Source organism: Cygnus atratus, chromosome 2 (genome assembly GCF_013377495.2).
Source record: "Cygnus atratus isolate AKBS03 ecotype Queensland, Australia chromosome 2, CAtr_DNAZoo_HiC_assembly, whole genome shotgun sequence".
Lineage (NCBI taxonomy): Eukaryota > Metazoa > Chordata > Aves > Anseriformes > Anatidae > Cygnus > Cygnus atratus.
Window position 1 is genome coordinate 149877228 of NC_066363.1, and position 24222 is coordinate 149901449.

Sequence of the window (24222 nt, forward strand, 5' to 3'; positions counted from 1 at the left end):
CAGAAGCCATTAGGCATTTTTTTATTACAACTCTTCAGGCTGTATTCCACCTCAGTTCTCAATGAGCTTAAAGATAATTTGAATGAAGAAGAGATTAGCACAAAAATATGTCTTCCACTTTCAACAGTCTGTGTCCATCTAGAGAAAATAGAGTAGAGTGGAAAGGGAGATGTAAGCACAGGTGGTGAATACTCCCACCAGTACAGAGGAAAGGATAAAAAGAACAGAATAATGGAAAAAACAGCTACCAGTAAGGAACAAGGAAACCCTTTGGCCACACATTACATTCCCATCTTTTAATCAACTATTTGTTTCACCTAATGCTTCTGGATTTTCCTTCTAGAATCTTGTCCACCCTAATAATGATGATTATATTTTCCTCTAATTTATAGGCTACATTTATTCATTTCCAGTTTGTATTTATTTGTTTTCATGTCATTAATTAGCTTTATGACAAAACACTACTATTGCTTTGCTGAGAAATCATGGTACAGTCATGTACCATGTCACAGTGCTGGGTTTTGGGACCTATTTCTAGTGCTGGTTTGTGTATTATGTGTAACAACTTTTTCCTGGGTGAAAAACACATGCTGTTTCTGAAGCAGGCACTATTGTTCATTGCATGGTGGTTGCTCTTCAGAAGGAGAAGTGAGGAATGCTCCCCATCCCCAGCATTATTGCAGGGTGGTTTCATCATTCCTGGAAGACACAGGACCATTTACACCATCTTTGGTGGAAAAGTGCCTAGGACTTGTGCTGCCAGTCAGTTGCAAGGTTCATGCTTCCTCCTGTGCTCTCAGCTCTAGTCAGTGCGACTTGAAATGTCCTGGTGGATTTCAGAGGATTTTTATGGCTCTCTGTCCACCTCTGAATTGCAACTGAGCAACTTAGTTCTGCAAAATGAAGTGGCATTGTCACTTGGCTACTGACAAGGGCCAGTAGCAGTCCTAGTGCTCAGCCTTAACATGGGCCTCTGACTGTCTTTTAGGTATTTTATATTCCTTGACGGTGTTTTCTGTCTGGCATACTTAGTAGGGACACAGATATTCTCTCCAGTACTTTTTTCTTCTCTAGTAAGTCAGGTTCCCTTGGTAATGCTAGGATTCCTTCCCTATTCTCATTCCAGTTTGAATTCAGCGTTCCTGAATATGGTTATCTAAACTTAGACACTGAATCACACACAAATTTCAGCAGAGGCCTGCACTAATACCTCACTATCTCTCCTGATATAACCACTCATCTACTACAGTCTCTCCTGCCACTTAAATTTCAGGAGAAAAATATGCTTGTAAGAGCAGGTCACCCAAGTCATTTTAGATTATACAACTAGATGATAGCCAGATGATTATAAAGGGTTTCACTAACCTTGGCACTGTTGAGCACCTCATGAGTTATTTGTCTGCTATGTTACTCACAAAAATGTTTAAAACTGAATTTCAGACTTCTGCTATTTACAGCACCCAGTTTTTCTTGCCTCAGCCATTTTTCACGGACTGTGAGGGAATTCTCTGACTCCCACCCCTTTCCAGAATTTCTGCGGTAGTGATAAAAATTGTCATTTCATTCTGTGCTTACAGAATTTTCTTGTTTTGTAAAGGTCCTTTGTGATGCTCAGCAACTGATGTCCGAAGCATTACTCAGTCACTTGCAAACTTGGCGTGAGGAAGTATAACATTATGCTGTTCTCTACCCCATTTCAAGGTCATCTGCTGGTTGTAAAATGTGTAGATGTGAAATGATGGTACACACAAGATAAACAATTAAAACTCTGTACCAAATGAATTTATATAAACCTAACTAAAACCTTAGTTTCAAGCTCATAAATGTTTTTAATTTGGTACATAACATCCTGGGGCAAAAGGAACAGCAATAACCCTGGTTATCAAACTCCTACCTTACAAGCTTTTGATTATCAAACTGATACCAGATGGTTAGCAGTTCTTCGGGCTTTGGGCTTTGGTGTTGTCCCCCCCCCCCCTCCCCCCCCCCCCCCCCCCCAGCCCCTCTTATCTTTCAGTCAGTCTGCTGTATTATATAGAACAATGGAAAGATAATAAGTAGCACTCGGGCATTTATCAAATGATTTAGAATAGCCTGCAGACAGACCAGCTGATATGATATAATTTCGTCTCAGGAAGAAAAGCAAGGGCATAAGGCCTGCAAATTAATACTGTCTGCAGTGAGCAATGGTAGCTTTTAAGAGTTTTGTTTCAAACTACGTCAATGTTTAAGTTTTGCCCAAGATGAAATTTTGAAATCAATGCAGCTACAGATAACCTTTAACCTGGAAACTATCAAGCTATTTTTGCACTTACTCAAAAGTTCATAGAAAAATGTTTTTTTTTTTTTTTTCTTAGTGGTAGCATTTCGATGCAGCTCCCAGTAAAATGAAACAGAAAAAGTAATGAGAAAAGTTTCTATGTTTTTTTTTTCTTCATTTCTTTTTTTTTCTTTTTAGTTTCAGACTGCAACATTTATTCTTTTGTAGGCTTTGTTGATAAAATACTGCTGAATTTTTCAGATCTCTACGCTCAGTACTGAGTCCAGAGGCTTCAAATAAATCAACACATGAGCTTTTAAAATCTAGCTAAAAGGATTACAGTGGGAACTGTTACAGTAGTGGGCACTTTCGAACATCTGACCCCTACACAGGGGCTTAAAAACAGTTGAGCTCTTCTGAAAAATTTGTTCACACCTGAGGACTCTTGGAGGTCTGACTTCTACAATTTTCAGTAGCTTCTTATTCTTTATCCAAAGACGGGATCCTGTTACTGAAGCTTAGACCTGTAAACTCCTGAGAATCGATGTGAGAGAGGCTAAAACATGTTAAGTGATTGCTTGCCAGGAGGCTAAATGCAGGAATGATTTATAAAATGCAATTCTTGTACAAAATCTACGCTGCTGCTGAATTCCCTTGCTGGAGGAATAGCAAGGGTTATGTGGAACAGATTGAAATCTGGCAGGAGAGGAAAGGATTATGGCATGCAGTGAATGACAGCAGGGAGACAGTCATGTCAAAAGTTCACATGCAATATGTGATATCAATAATTTACAAGGCACTTCCATTCTGTTTTCTTTATCAACAAAGCAGTCTACAAGCCTTTTGGAGGGGTTGCCTGCTTCACTGTTTTTGCTACACCACAAAGGGATGAAATAAACTTACATGTGACAGGACGTTATTTCATGTATATGTCTCTTTTCCATGTCTCCAATGCAATGCAGCAGGATATATTGGCTGTGTTCAGCTGCAGCAGGTATAATTCCCTGTCAGCAGCATCTCCATGATTCTGTCATTATTACTGTGATCTCTTAACATTTTTTCTTTGCTCATCTGTCCATCCGTATGCATTAAGTGATAGGAGAGTAAACACCTTTGAGTACCTGTGTTTATGTGTGCCTGTGTCAGAGACTGCTGTGGGGGATCCTTAGGAATGTAAAGAAATTGCATTAAGTGCCAAAGGCACTGGAGAAAGAGCCCAGTTTGATAAGTCTAGAGGCGCTTTTCCATGAAAGGGCCTGGCATGCCAGTTTGCACTGTTTGATTCCCTATGGCACAGAGGTATGAAAAAGAATAGATTATATTTCCTATCTTTCCTTCTGAGCACAGCACTTGTATGGGGCACAAGATGAGATATTGATGGTCTACGGGCAAGGCTTTCCCAGGACAGCTTCTTTGAAAACCTTATCAGTGCTGCTGCTAGATGGAATAACTGAAGAGCAGATATTAGCATCTAGATATGAACTGAGAGGCTAAAGTAGTAAATCACCAACTTGACCAGTTGTGACATGTTTAGTTACATTCAGTTTGAAATAGAAATGGGAAGGATAGTCTGATCCATTCTGATCTGAATAGACTGACAAAGTCTGGGCTATTATAGGCACTTTTAATTAGGAGGAGGAATTGGGGGTGGGGACGTTTAATCTATTTACAGCGTATTTACAGGAACATACTATGCCTGTTTTCCCTGAGCACAGGAGCAATCAGCCAGTTCCTAGTCCCAGTTCAGCACCCAAAGTTCAACTGTATATTTTGGGACCCTCTCTGCCCAAGCCAGACTATTCTAGGTTTTTCATATTATATTCTCGTGCTGTGCTCCCCTATATACTCTTGCACAAAGAAACACACACCCACACACCTTTCCCATAGTAATAGTCACCGAAACCTGCCTGCTCAGAGCACTGAAACTTTGTGTTGGGTGGATATGCGTGCTTGACTCTCCTACTGTCATATCTGAAATGAAGGATAGTCATAACGTAATATCTGTCAGGCTCTAAAAGGTTCAACCTGACCTAAACTGATTTAACCTGCAAACCTTCTCAAGGAGCAAGCAGACAGGAAGGAAAACCTCCTCCTGCTCCCCTTTTTCTTCTCTTGCAGGTGCAGCTGCCCTGCTTTGATGAGTTATCATCTTGCTGCATTTACAGCCTGAGGGGCTGACCCTTGGGTAGTCCCAGGAAAAGGGCCACCTCTATGAAAAACTGATGAGTGGGATGACTTGTGCACTCGTTCAGGTATCAGAGGACTTGGTATTATTTCCCAGAGCTGTCCCAAAATCTTTTTGTCATTCTTCATAGTAGTGTCTGGTGTGGGTCTTCAAAGGCTCTTCAAAGGTAGAGGTAGTTGGCTGTGTATCTCTAAGGCTCTGGGCCTCTGTCCACTTCTCGGTGGATTCTAGGGGGTGATAATATTTTTCCCATAGCTCCTACAAGACCCAGTGGAAATAAAACTGTGAGACATGAAAAGACTGCAGGAGGATCTCTATAAATAAGAAGCAGTGTTCAGTGAGAGTGGGCAGTGTGGAGGAGGGGATTAAGTAACAAACACAAATTTCCATGGAAAATGATATTCTGCCATACAGCCGGCCATATTACAGCATCTCTGATCTTGCCTTCTTCTGACACACACATCGTATCATTATCTGATCACTTGTTTCCTATGAAAAGATGACCTTGGAAGAGTAAAAAGAAAGAGGAAAGTAGTATAAAGGAAAAGACAAAAAAAAAAAAAGAGGTTTTCTGGCCAGCAGGAAAAAAAACCCTACACATATAATAATCCTCTCCAGTCTTGATAATACAATCTGTGAAGTGATATCGCCTGGCATTGCTCTGCTTGCTGCCACCGAACTACTGCAGCTTAGACCACCTGGGGCCTGGCCTTTTGCTCCCAGCATCTGCTGGTGTGACACAGACTGACGGGGAGGACACAAAGCGCATTCAGGCAAACGTTCAGCACCTTGCCCCATTCTCACTGGCACTGAGGTCCTGCCGAATTCATGAGGAGTTTTAGGAAAGTCAGGAGGAGTGGGGTCCTTGGGGTCCCTAGGCCTATATAAGACACAGAGCCTTGATTTCCAGCAATGTTGATTTCATAGTAAATCTGCAGTAACTGTGTGAAACTGAGGCCTGGCCTTCCAGATGCCTTTTTCTGAAGTCAAGCAGCACCATTTTTTATTTTTTTTTCAGCAGTTTCTTGTTTGTAAGGAGTCACAGGAGCATAAGGACCGGCAGAGCAGGTCAGCCTCAGGTGCACGAAGTCCACAGGCCTGTGTCCAACCATGGCCCCGAACAGATGCATAGGGAGCAAGGTAAGACAAAGAAAATAAGAGCTTTTCTTCCCCAGGACACCCACACAACTCCCACGTCACTTACATACTGATTTGGGTTTAATTACTCCTGTTTGCTTACCTCTTCAGGAAATGTCCAACCCCCTCAAAAATGTATATGTATATTTCTGCGACTATCAAGAGGTTGGGCTTACAAACTAGGCAAACCTGGCAGATTTTTCCTCCCTGCTTATGGTCCTAAAACTCCCTGTGGCATTTGCCACTTTGCCAGCATTGGTTTTGTAACTTTTTTCTTAAGCAGCATTAATAATTGTTTCACCGGTCTCAGAGATCTGTATCTGGGTGGCTGCATTTCCCGTGGAGAAAACTGACCCACATTGTGCCAGAGTAGGGATGAATTCCTCTGCCAGTGACTAATTATATTACCTAGTGCATATCACAAGCTAACCCTGTTAGACTAAACCTTGAACTATTCATAGCCACGAATAGCTAGGGTCCCTAGCTATTGCAGGTCTCCTGACCTAAGGAGGTCATTAATTAATGTCTGTATTTCTGCATGTGTATAAATATGCATAAAACCCAGTCATTCTGAAATGAAAACCCACTGTCTTTCACCAGCATATATTTGCACTTACTTAATGCTGGATAGAAAGTTATAAAGTACAGAGACCTTTTAAGCATACAGATTTACTGCAGATTAGGTTTAAACCTTTAAAGTTTGTCTAGGGTTGAATTTTCCCCCTCCATTTACTTGATTTCTTAATAGTTTTACCACATATCATTGTAGGCAGTGCTGATATGAGTGTTTTACGTACAGGAAGTCCATGTTATTTTATGAAAACTAGCTTGCTGGAAACAATAGATACTATTCTTCAGCTTGGACCGCCCCCAACATTTATCTCCTGGCTACTATGCAAATATCTCATGTCCTAATTTCCACACTCATTCATTTAACGCATAAGCTCATTACAGTTTTGGTGTTTATTTAAAGGCGCTTCAAATATCTCAGAGCAAGTTGCTCAAAAGCTGAGTAAAAGTGCTGAGAACTTTGCTTCTGTGGCAAATTCTGCTTTCTGCTGCAGACATTGTCTGCAATCCACATTTTTTTTTTTTCTTAGTCTGTTCATATAGGACTCCACAGCTGGGCATGAAGCCAGATTTTGATCCCAGTCCTGATACTGGTTTCAACTGAATAACTTCAGATTTCGACTGGTTCTCTGGCAAGCTGAGCCTGTCCTCTCACTCTTGTGTCAGCTCAGTCTCAGCTGCTAAGGGAAAAAACAGGAGGAAGCAATAATCCTTGTTTGCTTTTGATACCTGACTTGTTACCTCACTGTGCCAAGAAAACTAAAATGGAGGGGAGTGGCACACACCCCCCTCAGTATTTCCAGTCACTGCTGGGTACAAAAGTGTGCTGCAATTTCATTGCACAGTCTCTGCATTTTTGCAGGCTCGTGGAGTGCATCCCTCACAAATTTCTCACAGGCTCAAAGTGCACACATGGGGCTATGCAAGCTCTGCAGTGCACAAGTCTTGGTATGAACCCCAAGGGCTGACCTCCATCACTCACATGAAGCTAGCAGTGGTTTGCTTTGCAGATTGCCTTTATGGCCAAACTCTACCTTAATCTACATTTGTGCAACCCTAATGAGGTTTCATACACGTGACCAAAGACAAAAATTTGGTCTGCTGCGGTGGTCCCTGCACGAGAGTTGTGAGAAAATCATAATCAGTATCTCAGGAAAGCCAATTGTAATGCTCCAGTTGGATCTGCTCAGTGTTTTGGGCAGGACCTTGCTATCCATGCAAGGGGATTCGCAAAGCTGCTTGGCATGACATGGGGCTGTAGGTTTGCCTGGTGCATGGCTGACAGCTCTTCTAACAAAGACTGAGCTAGGAAAAGAAAAAAAAATAAAGAAAAAAAGCTGTTCACACATTCTGCTGTCTTTTCTCCCTCCTGTCTCCTCCTCCTGCTGGAAATACCTAAACACAGGAGTCACTATGAGGGCAGCAACCCCTTTGCGCTGCAGGGCTGTGCACTCGGGTGTATCCGAGCATTTGTTTGAGCTGCTGAAACCATAACAGGGACAGGAATGTGGGGGGAGAAAATCAGCCCAAGGCTCTTCCAAAAACCCTCATCTGGTCACTACTGATGGGCAAACCAGTCATTTTGTATATCCTGCATTACCTTAATGGATCAAACAGTGAGGAAACTTTAGCTGGAGGCCCCAGAACAAAATCAGTTGTTGGCTCCTTCCCAGTTTTTATCTTTCAGGAATGCCAAAGGTCTTGTTAAGAGATTTCTTTTAATCAGTCTAAGCCCAGAAAGGCTGAGTTCTGGGAGGAGACTTGGCTCCTGACAAAAAACCTATCCTCTGCCTTCACCTTGCAAACATTTGCAGGTGCTGTCTGTACCATAGCCCAAATGGAGTCACTCTGCTATTTCCTATAGTTGATATGGTTTGAGATTTCCAAAGTCAAGGTGGCAGATAAATGAGAACTAACTTGTGTTTTCAAGGGCTTATGACAATCTAAAACCATAATAATAATCAGATTCTTTGTTTTCTCTGTGCTTTCCGAACCATCTTGAAGAATTCAATCATATTTGTCATTTCTTGCCCCACTCCAGTGGGGTTTATGGGGCTGGAGTATCAGGTGGTGGTGCCAATGGCAGTGCTGCATCCCTCCTGGACACCTCCACACCTCAGATGTCTGCTTGAGAAGCGGCTCTCTTCAACCCAGGTTCATACAGACAAAAAGGGAACTGGAAACCTGCTTTCCAGCCCTAGGGGCTGGTTTGTGAGGTGCAGTTCTTTGGGGAGCTGAGCAGCACCACAGCTTACCTCGAGCTTATTCAGCACTTGTGGGCTCTAAATCTAAATTCAGAGATTTTTTTGCCATTCAGTTTCCATTGCTCAGCATGAAGCGACACCATCCTCTCAGTGCTGTTGGCAGCTCTAGGTGTACAGCCCTGCCCTCAGAATTATCTCCCTAAATGTTAAATACAGCAAAGATAGCAGCAGCCCAGAAAAAGTGATAGCCCATTATCAGTGATGCCAGAAGACACTGAAGGGAACACACAATGCAGCATCATTTGGTTTACAACAGCCTTTCTGGAAATGCAATAATCTGTCGTGGAGTCACTGTCTCTCTCGAGTGGCTCAGCATAAAGAAAGGTTAAGGCAGCATGGGTGGGTAATTGGCTGGTGTCACATCAGTGGGAGCTTAGAAAGCTGGGAGAAGCGAAACAGAACCAGACCCGAACAGGCAGCAAGTAAACTCCTCTAAAGAATGTATGGAATAAACATTTACCATACTTGCAAGACTAATAGACCTAATAAAGATTAATTATTATGTCTTACTTTAGAAATTTTCCCTGCCAAATGTCCCATTTTTTTTTTCTTACAAATTCCTTCCTGATATACCCATAAAGCTGAGGCAGCCAGGTGTCCAAGCCAAAAGGCTTTTTCTAACGCAAAAATCCCCAACACAACCAAATAAATAAATTAAAAAAAAAAAAAAAAGATTGTGTATTTTAGCTCTGAACATCTCTTTCATGATTGATTTTGAGCCTCACTAAACACGTTCATGTGAAGGAAAACAAATACCGGTCTCTGTTAGTTTAACCCATCACAGGGAATCACCTGAACTGGTTCTCCCTGCATTCCCTTGACACAAAACTGGGCCTGTCCTGACAGGGTCTCCAAGCACTTTGGAGGTGTCGGTGCCCAACAGTCCTGTCCTTGTTCAGTACTGATACCAAAGTACATTCATTTGCACATATTAGTTCAGATTGAACAATACAGAGAGGCTAAGGGGTGCTTAATAAAGAGCCTTTACTGAGCAAATGATATTAGAAGAGTTTTAAGGAACTCATAAATTCCTGATTTGCAGCCCTATGATTAGCCTGCACCTCTATATATCCAGCAGCTGTGTGAAGAATTCAAACTAACAGCAATATTAAACTGCTGTGGAAAGTGAAGTCCTTTAATTGGTATAACAAATATATTCAGAGAAATTGATGGAAGGTGATTTATTTATTTTTTTTTCAGAAAATGCACAATTAGCCTGAGGAACTCATTATCATAAGATATTAACTTTAAAGAGTGTCATGAAATTCAGAAATGTATTGTTTATACTGAAGGCAAAAATATCCAGTACTAATGGTAAGCACATGCTCTAGAAGGGCTCAGATGCAATCTGAACAAAAATGCAAAAAATGCAAAAAAATTCTTTTTCCATGTACTGACAGGTAGCAACCTTCCTTGTGGGCAAATCTCTTGCACCATCCCTCTGAAACCTATGGTGCTTGCAGCAACTTTTGCTAGGATACTTAGTTAAGTGGGTTCCGGGAGTAGGATTGCTCTCATCTCATTTTATCCCTGTAGTAAGTGGTGTCCAGTCTCAGCTGGCATCCTGGGTGTCTTCACAAGTCACCCCACTTTACCAAGATAGGCAGCCATTCCTATCAGCTTCTCCAGCAGCCATGAAACAGGAGGAGGAGGGATGCAGGCTTCCAGTCTGTCTGAGGTTTTATGGGGGCAAGCAAGTACCCAGCAGTGCAGTGGTCTCCCTTACACCCAGTGGAGTCAGGGATTCAAATCAGTCCTGCTCAGGATGTGAGAGAAAAGGCTTTGTTACAGCTGTAATACCTTGGGCTTTTCTTGATTGCATTCTCAGAATGTGGAGGACATTGCAAAAGGGGCATCGAGCTACTGCAGTGTCCAGTGAAGGGCCATGATGATGGTTGAAGGGACTGGGGCATTTCTCGTATGAGAAAAGGCTGAGAGAGCTGGGACTGTTCATCCTGTGCATTCTAACCCAGATACAAAGTCAAACTAGCAACTTGAAAGGGTAACATCTATCAGAACTAATAAGTGCTAATCTAGCATAAAAGAGATAGCAACCAATTGAGTCGACAGGCAGAGAGAGGAACAAAGTCTGGCCACAGCACATTGAGAACCTATACAATTATAAGTCATACATTATAAAACAGCTCACTGCAGACGAAGGATATAGCCACAGTAACAATTCTAATAAATATTTGAAATAATGCCTTGATTTGGGTAGCGTTATAAAATCAGACTACAACTCGAGTCATTATACCTTCCCAGAAAATAAAACTCCTTACCTGAATCTTCTGTTACTAATCAGAAAAAAAAAAGCTTCTTTGTAGATAATCAGTTTATTTAAGGAATTGGCAGACAGTTGGCTGTGTGTATGTGTCACAATTTTGAAACTGTCAGAGCTGCACTTATTCTTATTCACTAATCATACCCATGTACCTACAAGCTACATTTCTAAATGGTATGGATGAATAATCCCTTTGCTCTTGTAGAGGGTTTTTTATGGCTCCTCTAAGCTGTGCATCTATTTTCACTTGACTTTAAAGCAATCAATATGCTGGCACAAAGGCTTTGGGATAATTCATAGCAACAATCTGTAGCAACTTACAGACTGATTTGGTTCCCTTAAATTGTGCTGATGAAAAAAATACTAGAAGATTCCAAATGCCTAGAGTCACGACCCCCACCACCCTTCCCCCCCTCAAAAAAGAAAAAAAAAAAAAAAAAGAAACCAAATGGAATAGAAAAAGGAGAAAAAAAAAAAGAGAGACTGTTTTCTTTAATAAGGGTGCAAATCAAGTATGAAAGTATGACCCTTCAGTTTTCACAGTGGCTTTTCAAATTTCTTGCAAGGTAGCAAGATGAAAATTTAGCCCCAGAGGTAAACCTTGCTCAATGGCATGGATTTCAAAGACGCAGGAAAATGAGTACCAATTCTTAGGTCAGTTGCTGTGCTCACAAGAAAAGGCAAAGAGGGGCACAAATTCCTGCATTCAGCTTTTCATTGGTTCTTTGTACTGAACATTCAAGGAGCTGCCCTGCCAAAGACAAGCAGCTCCTGTTGGTTATGCCAGTGACTGTGGAGGCTCTGCACAACCACCAGAAAGAGAGTCACAGCAGAGCACTCCCCAGCCTGCTACTAGTGGGGCACCTGGCACCTGCTATTTCTATACACGGGAGATTATTGCACTAAAATTGCACTAAACCCACTGGCATCTGCCTCATAGACAAAGATTAAACGAGACACGTTGCTTTTGTTGTTCCCTCACCCATTGCAAGACATAAATTAGTCGGTTGATGGATTTTGTTGACTAACGTGAACTGTAAAGAAGCAAAACATTGCATCTGTGTTGGCTGGGTAACAATGGCTCTTTGTAGAGGCTCTGTTCTTGTCAGTCCCAGCAGCCATGACACAGTCATTCTGCAGTGATCTCCAGGAGGAGGAGGCAGGCGTGCTTCCAGTCTGAGGTTTTATCAGGGCAAGCAAGTACCCAGCCATGCAGAGGTCTCCCTTGCACCCAGCGGGGTCAGGAATTCAAATCAGTCCTGCTCAGGATATGGGAGAAAAGGCTTTGTTACAGCTGTAATACCTTGGGTCTTCCTTAATTGTGTTCTCAGAGCATGGCAGGGCATTGCAAGACGTCCAAGCAGTGAGGTGAATTGATTTTCCTTCTTCTTTATGTGCCTGATCCTCTCTCCTTCTGTCTTCTTCTGAGTCAAAAAAGTTTTGCTGCCAAACTGTGCCATTAGTAGTGCACATGATCCACACAACTGATCTGAGACCAGAATAATAGCTGATATCAAGGAGGCAATACTGCTTTGCTTTCATTTATTTGTGATTTTTGCAGTTTTTTATTGATATCAGCACACCTGAGACCTCAGCTAGGCTGTCCTCTGGAGGAGGTAAGCTGGCTTTTACCTGTGGGAATCATAGCAAAGGGAAATAATGACCAAAAGAGAGGTGGCCTGTGCCTGCTGGAGACAGGCTGAGTGAAGATGAAATGGGGATATATCGCCTTCAGTGGGGACACTTTTGGACTGAGGCAAAGTGATGGCAGGTTCCAGACTGATATGTTAAACCATAGTGGATGTTAGACTTAACAAACAAGGAGACATTAATGGGAAAGTTTTGGAAAGGGTGACTCAGCCTTTTAAAGAGAGCAAGGTGGACTCCTGCATAAGAGCATTTCTTGCACATCTGCAGTCATTGAACTGTAGGGCTCAGCAAGAAGCAATTGAATGTTGGCTTAGCAAGAGAGCGAGATAGAATCCTCCCACAGGGAGCAAGAACACAAGGACAGATATAAGTGTCCATGAAACCGTGATTGTCTCAGGGTCCCTGACAGATGATAACAAGAAAGTGGTGTTCCACCCGTCTGGGAAGCAGAGGAGTTTTTGCACGGTGAGAAGCGTTCCTGGGGACAGCAGTTACGTCAGGCTTAGTTGATCAAATGTCATATTGTTGGGCAGTGTGAGCAGCTGGTGTGGGATATCCTTCATCCATGCTGCTGATGGCTAGGTCCCTAAGTCTCTGAAATTGTGTGGCTCCATGCACAAAGCCTGCCAGGAACATACCCTAGCTGGTGCTAACTACTGAACAGTACCTGGGAATGGTTTGGGAAGGTATTAGTTGTACCAGAATCAGGACAGGGGCCATTATACTCATTCAACGGTATAGATAATTCCATTCCAGGGTGGCACATTCCCAGTATATGTTTTTTGAAAAAAGTAATTACTACTATTATTCCTGAAGCTATTATTTGTTTCTGCTTTCTGCTTGAAAGTGGACACTTGCTCCAGTTCAGTCTAGCTCTATCAATACTATCTGTATTTTGTTCCTAATTCTCAAAATCAAACAAACAAAAAACAAACAGACTCGACAACTTACAGGCAGAGAAGCAAAACAACCCCACTTTCAGATCACGGTAGTTAATAAACCCGTGAAAGCAATTTGTTTCTAAGAACTCACAAAAGAAATATTGCCTCTTTTTGGTTTAGTCAGCTGTCCACTAACTGGTCATGATTTCTAGAAAAATCAATCTGTTAGTCACAAGCACCTGACAAATAGTTTGCATATAATATAGCTTAGCATGGGGGATTTGTCAGCTGTTTTGCACACAGAGTTCATTATTCACTGTATCGTGTGACTAGCCACTTCTAACATGTGATACAATTCCTTCCTTAAATTAAACAATGCAGCTATAAACAGGACAAAACCAAACAGATAATATACACATATATATTAATAACAATGCTAAATAACTAATTTGAATTCTACAACCATTCATTCTTGTGAATCTCCAGGTATCTTGAGAAGGCATCTGAATAATTAACAGCAATGACTCACAGCACATGGTCATGAACATGGCCTTCTATTTATAGCAGTATTTCTAAATTCATCTCCTTCTTAATAACAGCAGTAGTAGCTGAAAAAAATTACCGCATTAGACGTTTCTTTGGATAAAATCATACGTGTAGTAGCACCTTTCTTCATTGTCACTGCTCTCAGTCTATGAGAAACTCATGGGAAAAAAAAATAATGTCAAGACTGCATTTTTCAAAGTCAGCAAAGGTAGTTAGCTGCTAACATGCTCATTGAAATTAATGATTTGTGTAGCTAAATTCCCTAGTAAGCTTTAAGACTAATCAAACAAGATGTTTTTAATCGGTAGACAACTGCATAACTAATTCTGATAGTCCAGCTGAGATTCTCAGCAGAGATTTTTGTTGCACATTCCCTTCCATTTCTTCCAATTGTCTAGCCTTTCCTTGTTCTGCCTTGGCATTCTGCTCATGTGCTAAGTAATGTGTTTTCTTATATCAGATACTGCAGTCTTGTATCACTTTATCTCAATTTTAAGGGCAATCAATTGAAGTTATAGAGAGATATAAGGCCTCTGCATCACCCCACTATCAGATCCACTTTGCTGTTTATCAATTAAAGGTCAGACACAGGTTAGTGAGAAAAAGCTCTCTGAAACGCTGGTCTGCTAGCGTTATTACAGCTTGTGCTTTGGCATGGGGTTAGCAATATGTCAGCTGGGTAGCACAATATATAGAAATGGAAGAGAAATGGTAGGTTTAGAAGCTAAGAAGCAAACTGCAGCAACAAAAGAAGGCATAGGTAAATATGTATTTCTACTGTTTTGGGGACAGATCTTTAGCTGAAACAACGAACTATGATACTATTGCTTTCATGGATTTTGCTAAAAAGGGCAAAGATTTGTGTGGGTGTGTAGAGATACTTGGCTTTACTGCTGTTGTCAGGTCTCTGCTAGATGAAAGCAGCTGGAGCTGACCCCATTGTTGAAAAATTTGCCACAGGGCCCATTTGCAAATCTCACCCGATCGAAAGGGAGGCCAGGACCATCTGTATGAAGCACAGATGCCTCTGCTGCAGAATAGCAGCAGCTCTGGCCTCATTCACGGCAGGGTTTTTCTGATAGAGGTGTGCTGTCACGATGTTATCCTGAACAAAATTCCCTCTGAAGAGGGAACCCAGCCCATGAACAAGCAATGAGAGGTTGTGTCACCTTTCCTCTTAAACTCCATTAGGTCAGCGTTGGTTCAACACTGGTGAATGCTGGCCTGCTACTGCGCCATTGCCCAAGCCTTGTGAGCAGCCTTTGGGCCAGGCCTGAGGGTCATCCTTCACCAGGGAGCTGTAAGGCATCCAGGACTGCCTTCCTGAAAGCCGTTTAAAGCATCCACACCCAGACTGATTGTGACAAGCCGCTGTTCCTTGTCACAGAATGACAAAATGGCTGAAGCCGGCAGGGCCCTCTGGCGGCTATCTTGTCCAACCCCTGCCCAAGCAGGGACTCCCAGAGCAGGGTGCCCAGGGCCACGTCCAGGCGGCATTTGAAGATCTCCAAGAAGGAGACCCCACAACCTCTCTGGGCAACCTGTGCCAGCACTCTGTCACCCACACAGCACAGAAGTGATGCCCGGTGTTCAGAGGGAGTGTCCTGTGTGCCAGTGTGTGCCCAGTGCCCCCTGTCCTGGCAGTGGGCACCACTGGAAAGAGCCTGGCTCTGTCATCATTGCACTCTCCCTTCAGGTATTTGTACATATTGATGGGATCCCCCTGACCCTCCTCTTCTCCAGGCTGAACGGTCCCAACTCTCTCAGCCTCTCTTCGCAGGAGAGGTGCTCCAGTCCCCTGATCATCTCTGTGTTGGACTCCCTGCAGTATGCCTGTGTCTCCCTTGCACTGGGGAGCCCAGAACTTGACACAGAACTACAGCTGTGGCCTCACCAAGCACTGAGTAGCCCTCCCTCCTCGACCTTCTCAAAACATCCTAACAGGCATGTTTACCAGTACAAGAGCTCTGCTAGCATGTCCCTGTCACATTAAACACATCTCAGTGTTTTACAGCTCTGTCTTCAGAGATGTTAACAGCTCTTTCTCCTGGTGCTGTCACAGTAGTAACAACGAGTCTGGCACTGCGCTGGACACTGCAGTCTATGTGTAGTAGCTGCTGTTAATGCTCCATCCTGTACTGGGGTGTTGTAGCTTTGGTACTCTGGGCTTTAGTTCCTTCCTGATTCACAGATAAGTAAGCCATCTGGTCCTTGTGATTTATTGCTGTTTAGATTCTACATTAGTTGCTGCTCACTCCTTCTTTGATGTAATGGATGTGATTGCAGTGTTAGAACCCGGCTAGAACCGGGAGCAGCGCTGGGGCTGTGGGCTACATAAGGGTAAATTCCTGCATGCTGTGTCTCAGTCCCTCCTGTTACCAGATCAGATGCATGGAAACGCTGCCTGATGACTCACACTGTGTTAACTGTGTTGCGGACACAAGCAGAGTATAAGTGGATTTCTTCGCCAGAGAGCTCATGTTAAAGAAATAAAGACCTCAGAAACAACAGGCAACAGAAATGTCTCAGGTCATGCGTCACACCGGAGAGGCTGATAAATGCCAGCATTAGAAAAGACCATGTCTGACTATGGAGCTGTGCTGTAATTGGCTTATTGAACTGACTGGTATAAGAAATTACCATTTTTTTTCCTGAAGTTGGTCTGAGAGAGAACTTACCCAGCATTGCTGCTGCCTCCCTTTTATCATCAAATTGCAATCTCAGATTGCCCAGTCTATTTGCCAGCCTGGTGTGCAGTTATTTGCAGACCAAGCAACAATGCACTGGGGAGGTATTTCCAGCAGAGAAAATAGAGGTGGCATTCACAGGCATCTCCCACTGCCTGCGGTGGGAGCTGAGGGAGGTATCTGATGACGCTAACTTTCTGGCTATATGCATTTAGTTGCTAACCTTGAGCTCTACTGACTGTGGACCGTTTGATATATTCAAGTGGGCAGATGTGTTGCTGCATAGTCACCGTACTGAGCATTCTGGAAGTAAGGAATAGTGTCTGGGATCTTTCTGTCATCCAAGGATGTGGTCAGAGACTTTTCTTATCTGCACACCCAAAATGTCATAGTTTCTCCCTAAACAGGCCTGTAGCAGGCTGCACAAAGGTACTTAAAAAGCCAGTAAGAAAACTACTGAAGACTCAAATAAGGCAAGTTATTGGCAGACAACAAAATGGTGGTAAAGCAAATTCCTCTTTCTGTGATGTGACTGAGGAGGAACTTTTGGATTTGTGGCCCTTATTATCAGGTAAATACCTGAGGGAAGAGGAAAGATGTTCACAGAAGGAGCATCTGACAGGCAGGCTGGGGAGCATTAGTGTTGGTCATTTGCTGTGTTAAAGGATGCCTGCCAGCTGTGTAAATCGGGATTTAGCTCTGCCAATCCAGGCAAAGATGATGTCTCACTGTTAGTTTGCTTTGCATTTTTTTTTATACAAGCAAATCAGCAAACACAGCCATATGCGTGGGGAGGTCTTTCCTTCCAGATGAAAAAGCTGCAATGTACACAGCTGTACCTCAGCCCTGTCTGGTTCTTGATGCCTTTTATGTTAAGGACTGCTATTGCTTTGAAAATAACCACTCAGATTGCTAGAGTAATTCACTTTGGAAATAACGGAACAATATAATGGAGTTCTATCAAAAATACTCAAAAAGGTCTAAAGTACTAAATGGAAAACATTATTCTTTCTTTAGGACTTTCGAACGACCCCTACAATTCTGCAGCAAGGAGATAATTTGCTACTAGATATTACGGATTAGGCTGTTAAATTTCATCACATGTTACTCTAATGGCATCTTAGAGGAAATTATTCAAACTGTTCTCAGAATTGTATTTAAGGCAAAAGTTCCTGACAAGAGAAGTACCTGGTATTTGATTTTTTCCCCTTCTGACATCATATTTTTTTTTCCGCCTGCTGCTTTTATTAGTTAATCACCTAAAAACTTTTGCTAGGAATCTTACGCTTTGCTGTGTCTGTTCAAATAACACTTTGGACAGTTTTCAGAGCATGCTGATGGAACGACTCCTATGGCAAGGTTCTGATTCCCCTTTTGTATAAGTACAAATGAGAAGTAAATCTGCTGTACTAAATGGCTTTGATACACCAGTTTAACACAGGAGCTGACTGGAAACCATGAAGTCTTCTCCATACTGATTTCATAAAATCATAGATAAGCAGATAGGTAAAAAGAGCTTGTTGTATAGAAGTAAATCTTATCATTTACCAGCAGTATTATTGGTTTTCTAGTGAGGGGCTAACAGAACATGTTGGCATTTTCAAGACAATTCCAAATATTTACAAAAGATAACATAAATATCTCAGAAAAGATGCAGAAAAAATCTTTATGAGAGTTATGAAAACACCACTTTAGAATTGTCCAGAGTGAAATGCCTTTTCCCAGAGAGCAGAGGCTTTGCAGATCTACTAAAAAAAAAACACCTCTCACAGCTCTGAGAAGAACAAAAGATCAAAGATGGAAAGGATTTATCAGGTCATCCATCCCATCGCCCTGATAATAGAGCATTGTTTTCCTAAAGTGTATTTTTTTTTAGTGCTTTGACTAGTTTTTAGAAGACCTAAGTGATGGATAGGGTTTTTATCATTAACCTTGGGAAATGACTCCAGAGGCTAACAAATCTAAGTGTCAGGTTTTTCCACATTAACACCACTGCTTTGTCAGTAATTTCATAGCTTTGTACCAGTTCCTCTTTCCCCAGCCCACAGGCTCCTTCTGAGTTTAAGAACAGGATGAGACATTGCAGATAGATCTTGACTTTCCATCCTTATACAAGTGGGTTGCTCTTCATGTAAAGCAGTGTCCTGGAAATCTGGGAGAGTATTCCTTCACCAAAGAGCACATAGGGAAACTGCAGTCTGACCCTGAACTGATAGTTATTGCTGTGCCAGCTGAGTTGCAGAAAACGACCTTGTCCATGTTCCCAGTCCATTACAATAGGAAATAAAGGTCTGGATAAAGCTTAACTTCTGCAACCACAGAGGTGGTCCAACTTGGCACTGCAAGGGAATGCACACTGCCAGAGATCAGCTGTCAGCTGCCAAGGTGGGAACATTTTACAATGTTGTAATCATAATGTCTGAGAATCCTTGGCTTTTTTTATATCCACCCCCCCCCCTTTTTTTTTTTTTTTCCAATTGATTTAAGCATTTGCTTATCTTTTAAGACCAATCTTCATTCCAAGGAATTTGGACACTATGTGGTAGAAAATAACAGTCAGCTGTGGTCCAAAAGGATGAATGCAGACTGGAAAGGGATAGAAAAGGACTGCAGAAATAAAGAGCTCAGTGTGCTCAGCAGGCACAGGGAAGGCTGAGGGGTTAAGAGTGGCTATCCATACACACAGCATAAAGGCAAGCATCAGGGAGAAGGTAGGTGCTTTCCTTCAGGAAAACACTGTCACAAAAACAAAAGACAAAGGCTGGTCATGAATAAATCCATGTTGGAAAACAGAAATATTCTCTGCTCTGTATAACTTTGCATCGGGAAAGACAGAAAAAAAAGGTTTTAAGAGGCAACTGCTCTCTGAAAGACATTTCCTGATTTTCAATAAATGGGAAGGAATACTCTGTCTAACCATCTGAGTTAGGTAAAGGAGCTAAATTTCTAAGTTAGTTTCTGTTACCATAACTCAAATGGAACAAAACAAAGACTCTTACTCCCTTCTTTCACTATTTCACAGTTCAACACACATTAGTAAATGCAAACTTCCATTTAATTAAATCCATTTGATGCAAAATTGTTTCCCTGTTGCTCAGAGGCCAATATAACCCTTTTCACAGTATGTAGGCCTCATTTAACATATCATTTGCAGCAAGGTTTGATTTTGTAAAGTAGAACAGAGTTTGAGGTAGATTGTCACAATTAAAAAAAAAAGGCCAACTCTCCTGCTGGTGCTTAAAATGTGTGCACAAAACATCAATGAAAATTTTAACTCCTGAAGAAATCCGAAAGAAATATTTTGGACCTACCAGTTCATTTTATATTAACAGGTTCCTTTGCAGTCCTTGAATTTCCCATTTGCCTTTGCATTTCTAGCTTTTTTGAGAAGAAGCTCATAAGCAAGAGGAGGAGCTCCCCACAATTCCTTTTACTATACCATTATTTGCGTCTAAGACAGGCTTGAGATAAATGTTGAGAAAGATTCCTCTGCACAGGGAAAGAACAGTTAGGATCTCAGCTCTCTGCTTCCAGTATTGCTGCATTGCTTATGTGCATAAAAGGGTACAACACATGGGTAAACTTTACAGTGGAAAATCAATACCCTTTCACGAGAGAAAAAATAAGAAGTTTATCTTTGGCCCGCATCTATTAATCAAAGTGATGTGGTGAGTAGAGAGGTGTGACTGAATTGCCATCCCTCCACATCAGGTGAAGAGCCAAAACCAAATGGATTTTGACCAGTGTACATTTAACAAAAGGAAAAGGGAGAGGGGGAAGTGTCATGCTCATTTAAGATGGCTTAGTTGGCTGAACATAAGCCTCTGTGCTATTTGTGATGTGCTTTGGTGTCTAAAATATTCTCCTGGTGCTGACCAAGATTGTACAGGATATACAAGACACTGATGTTTTTTGGAAACCTGAGTTGGAAGCTAAAAGAAATACTCTAGGGCATCTCAAATGGCACATATCTATATTTATGCAACCAAACACCACCAACATCGTCCTAGTATGCATCAGTGAAAACACCAGTACAATAACAAATGTGAGCTGGGAGAGGTACGTTACCACCAAGGACCAAAAAGAAATATTGCTTTGTCTTAGGTTAGAGAAACCCCCAAAATATTCTCCAGTTAATTCTGACAACATTTTATGAATAATGTGGTTCAATATATGTGTTCTCTCCATTCTTGGAGCTATGTAAAACTTGGCTGGACAAATCCCCCAGTAACCTGACCTAACCTCAAAGACAGTCATGCTTTGAGCAGGGTGTGTGGACTCTTGAGGTCCCTTCCAGCCTGAGTAATACTTTGATACTATGATTCTTCTCAAAGGTAGTAAGGAGGTGAAAGGGAAGATGGTGCTGAAGAGAGGATGATTTTTATCTTGGAGCATTGCTCACATACTATATGATTTACTATCTGACATTCCAATAGTAACCGTTAATAGCTAATGCTGGACCTGCCTTTTAATTAAAATCAATATCAGGTAGAAACTAGTGATGAAAACTAACTCTTCTGGCTGACATCTGTAAAAACGCTCATGTACTTTTAAGAATTTCAACTCTCTGACAAAGAATTTTGTAAAAGGTAGGAAACAGAGGCTAGGAATAAGTGATCATTTATCATAGTAGAAGGACAGGACCAGCACAGGTCTACAAGGAGATGTGCTACAGTCCATTCTGCTCAACATATTTATCAAAAATCTTGGAAAGAAGGGCAAACAAAGTTAAGGTAAAGGAAACAAAGTCTAACTCTAAAGAATTGCAAGACAGACAAAATTTAGTGTGGATAATAATAGTCATGGGTAAAAAGTTGTTTCTGTATGAAATTATGAGCTGATAGAACTTTATCAACCAAGAACATGATCTCGGGGTATAAGAGATAGTATCTTTGTGAAAAAAGGTTCAGTGCTCAAAACACTTGGAAAACATGAATCTAATATTAGGAGCTTTAGGAAAGGGATAATGGACAAAACAGAATACATGAGTATGTCTCTATATAAATACCACACGTTGGTGTACAGTTCTGCTCCCTGTGTCTCAAAAGGGATATAATAAAACTGGAAAAGGCTCAGAGACAGGCAACAAGGATGATAAAGGTATAAAACACCTACTCTGCAAGGAACAATTAAGTAGATTAGGAGACCTCAGGGACTACTAGGGGATATATGATAGAGGTCTATAAAATTATGAGTGGCCAAAAGTAGGTACATAAGTAATTATTATTGCCTGTCTGTCCCAAGAAAAGGATTAGTGGGCGTTAAATGAAGCTAACAAATGATGAGTTCAAAGCGTCCAGGAAGAGATGGCTCTTTATAGGTTGTGTAGCTGAGCTGTGGGGCGCTGCACCACAGTTTGCTGTGGGTGTCTTATGTGGATTCAAGAGCTGACTAAAAAAACATTACAGAAGGAAGGGATGCCATCCAAAGGGACCTGGACAAGCTTGAGAAGTGGGCCCATGTGAACCTAATGAGGTTCAACAAGTCCAAGTGCAAGGTGCTGCGTCTGGGTTGGGGCAATCCCAGACATGAGCACAGACCGGGAGAAGAACTCATTGAGAGCAGCCCTGCAGAGGACTGGTGAGTTCTGGTGTATGAAAAGCTTGACATGAGCCAGCAGTGTGCACTTGCAGCCCAGAAGGCCAACTGCATCCTGGGCTGCACCAACAGAGGGGTGGCCAGCAGGGAAGGGAGGTGATTGTCCCCCTCTGCTCTGCCTTTGTGAGGCCTCACCTGGAGTGTTGCATCCAGGTCTGGGGCCCCCAGCACAAGAAAACACAGACCATTCTACACAAGTTCTTTTGAAATCTTCTCTTTGTAACTACTACATGCATTTTTATTTATTTATTTACTTATTATTTTTTAAGGATAGGTCATGATAGGTATCAGATAGCTAACATAGCAAAGCCTCTTTGTGTTTACAGTGTTTTTTTTTGAGCTTTTACAGACAGGGCACATTGCTCTTTGGATAGAAAGCTCTTCTTTTGGTACGGATTCCTCAGCTAAAAACATCTTCAAGTCTTGTGGCCAATTGTGTCTACCAACAAAAATAGATCATCAGCTGATGAGTGTTCAGTAAGGCTACTCTGAACCCAACCTAGAGACAGCAAACATCAGACGTGGGAATGGAAGATGTATGAATGAAGGTACCTGACGTGTCTATTTCCTCTCAGTGTAGAGTAGATTGACGTTGAATTTTTGGGCTGCTCCATGGAAGAAGATATTTCTTCTGCCTAATGAGATCCCAGGACACTCTAACGGGAGGCTTTAAAGAATGGGTAAGAAAATCTTGTGAGCTTCTTCAACCCTGCTCTGAGATAAGCAGTAGGCTACAAGGGTCTTTGAGGTCTCTTCCAAGCCTATTTTGTGCAATTCAAGGATTTTCCAGATCAACTCCTTCAATGTATGTTTTACAATGGAGTTTGATGAAAACTGCTTCTCTGTCTGCTCAACACTGAATATATAGTCATGGATTCTTTCTTTCCAATCATCTCAGTTTTATGGGCTTTCAATTAAAATGTTGTAAAACATTTATTACTTTTTGCTGCAAAGCACTGAGGACATTTGCATTATAAAAGACACAAATCCATGCTGAGTTTGTGGTGCTCACTGTTGTATTGCTTCCAGTCTTGCCTGCAGTTCTGTATATTCGCCAGCTGTTTGCAACAAAGTCCTTGGATTTCATTGAATGTTCCCATATGGATGGCTTTTTGAGCTGAACCCTCTGAGTTTGAGCTGTTTATTATTGAGGCAATCTAGAGACTAGAGATTATCTATATTCCTAAATACAATGAGGTGATGAACAATCTTGTTGCAAAAGGTTTTAAACAGAAGCGTGGCATACAGGCCAGTGCTTGTTTTGCCACAACATATCCGTAAGTCCGTATGAATCCATGTCTTAATTCCCAATGGGACAGTTCATGTTTCCCTGCCTCAGGGGAGTTTCATGACAATTGGTGAGCCAGAACCAGAGGTCTGGCTCTGGCAAAAGAGGGATCAGATGAAGACTGTGGGTAACTGTGCCGGCCAATCAATGCATGAGTAAAGAGGACTAATGAGAAAAAAAAAAAAAAAAAAAGGGCACCACAATATATGCTGAGGCGTGGCTGTATCCCCAGACTCTCTATACTGCTTGCCTATGACCTTTTCCAAATCAGTTGGGTCTAGGTCCTCAAAAAAATATTCAGACAATGAATTGATGGGAACTCTGACAAATTAGATTTTAGATCACAGTTTTGAAACCTGGACACCTAAACACCTTCTGGTCTGACCATTCACCAGAGATAAATATCAGCAAAGATCATTTCCCATACAAAAATAAATCTATCGGCTTTCTGGGATCCCACTCCAGTCTTATCTGACATACAGTCACCATGTGCTTCAGCCAAGAGGCCTCTGTAAAGCTCCATTTGCACATAACAATGTTCTGTGAAGCTGCAGCTACACACACTGGTTCCCTTGAAAGTGCTTTTGTTACTTCTAGCTGTCATTTTCCTGCCAAACCCACACCCTGAACTATCCCATCTAATTTTACTTACTGGCCATCTTTCCCCTTTTTATTGGCAATATTTTTCTTGTTAATTGTGCATGCTTGGTTTTAAAGAATGGTGTCTGCTTTTCCTTAAGTGGCTTTGCAAGGAATATTTCTGCATCCCGGGTAGTTTCTCTGACATGTTTATGCCTTGCTGGTTACTGTAAAAAATGCAAGATGTATTATGTACTGCTGAAAACCAAGCCGGCACCTTGCAGTTTTAACATTGT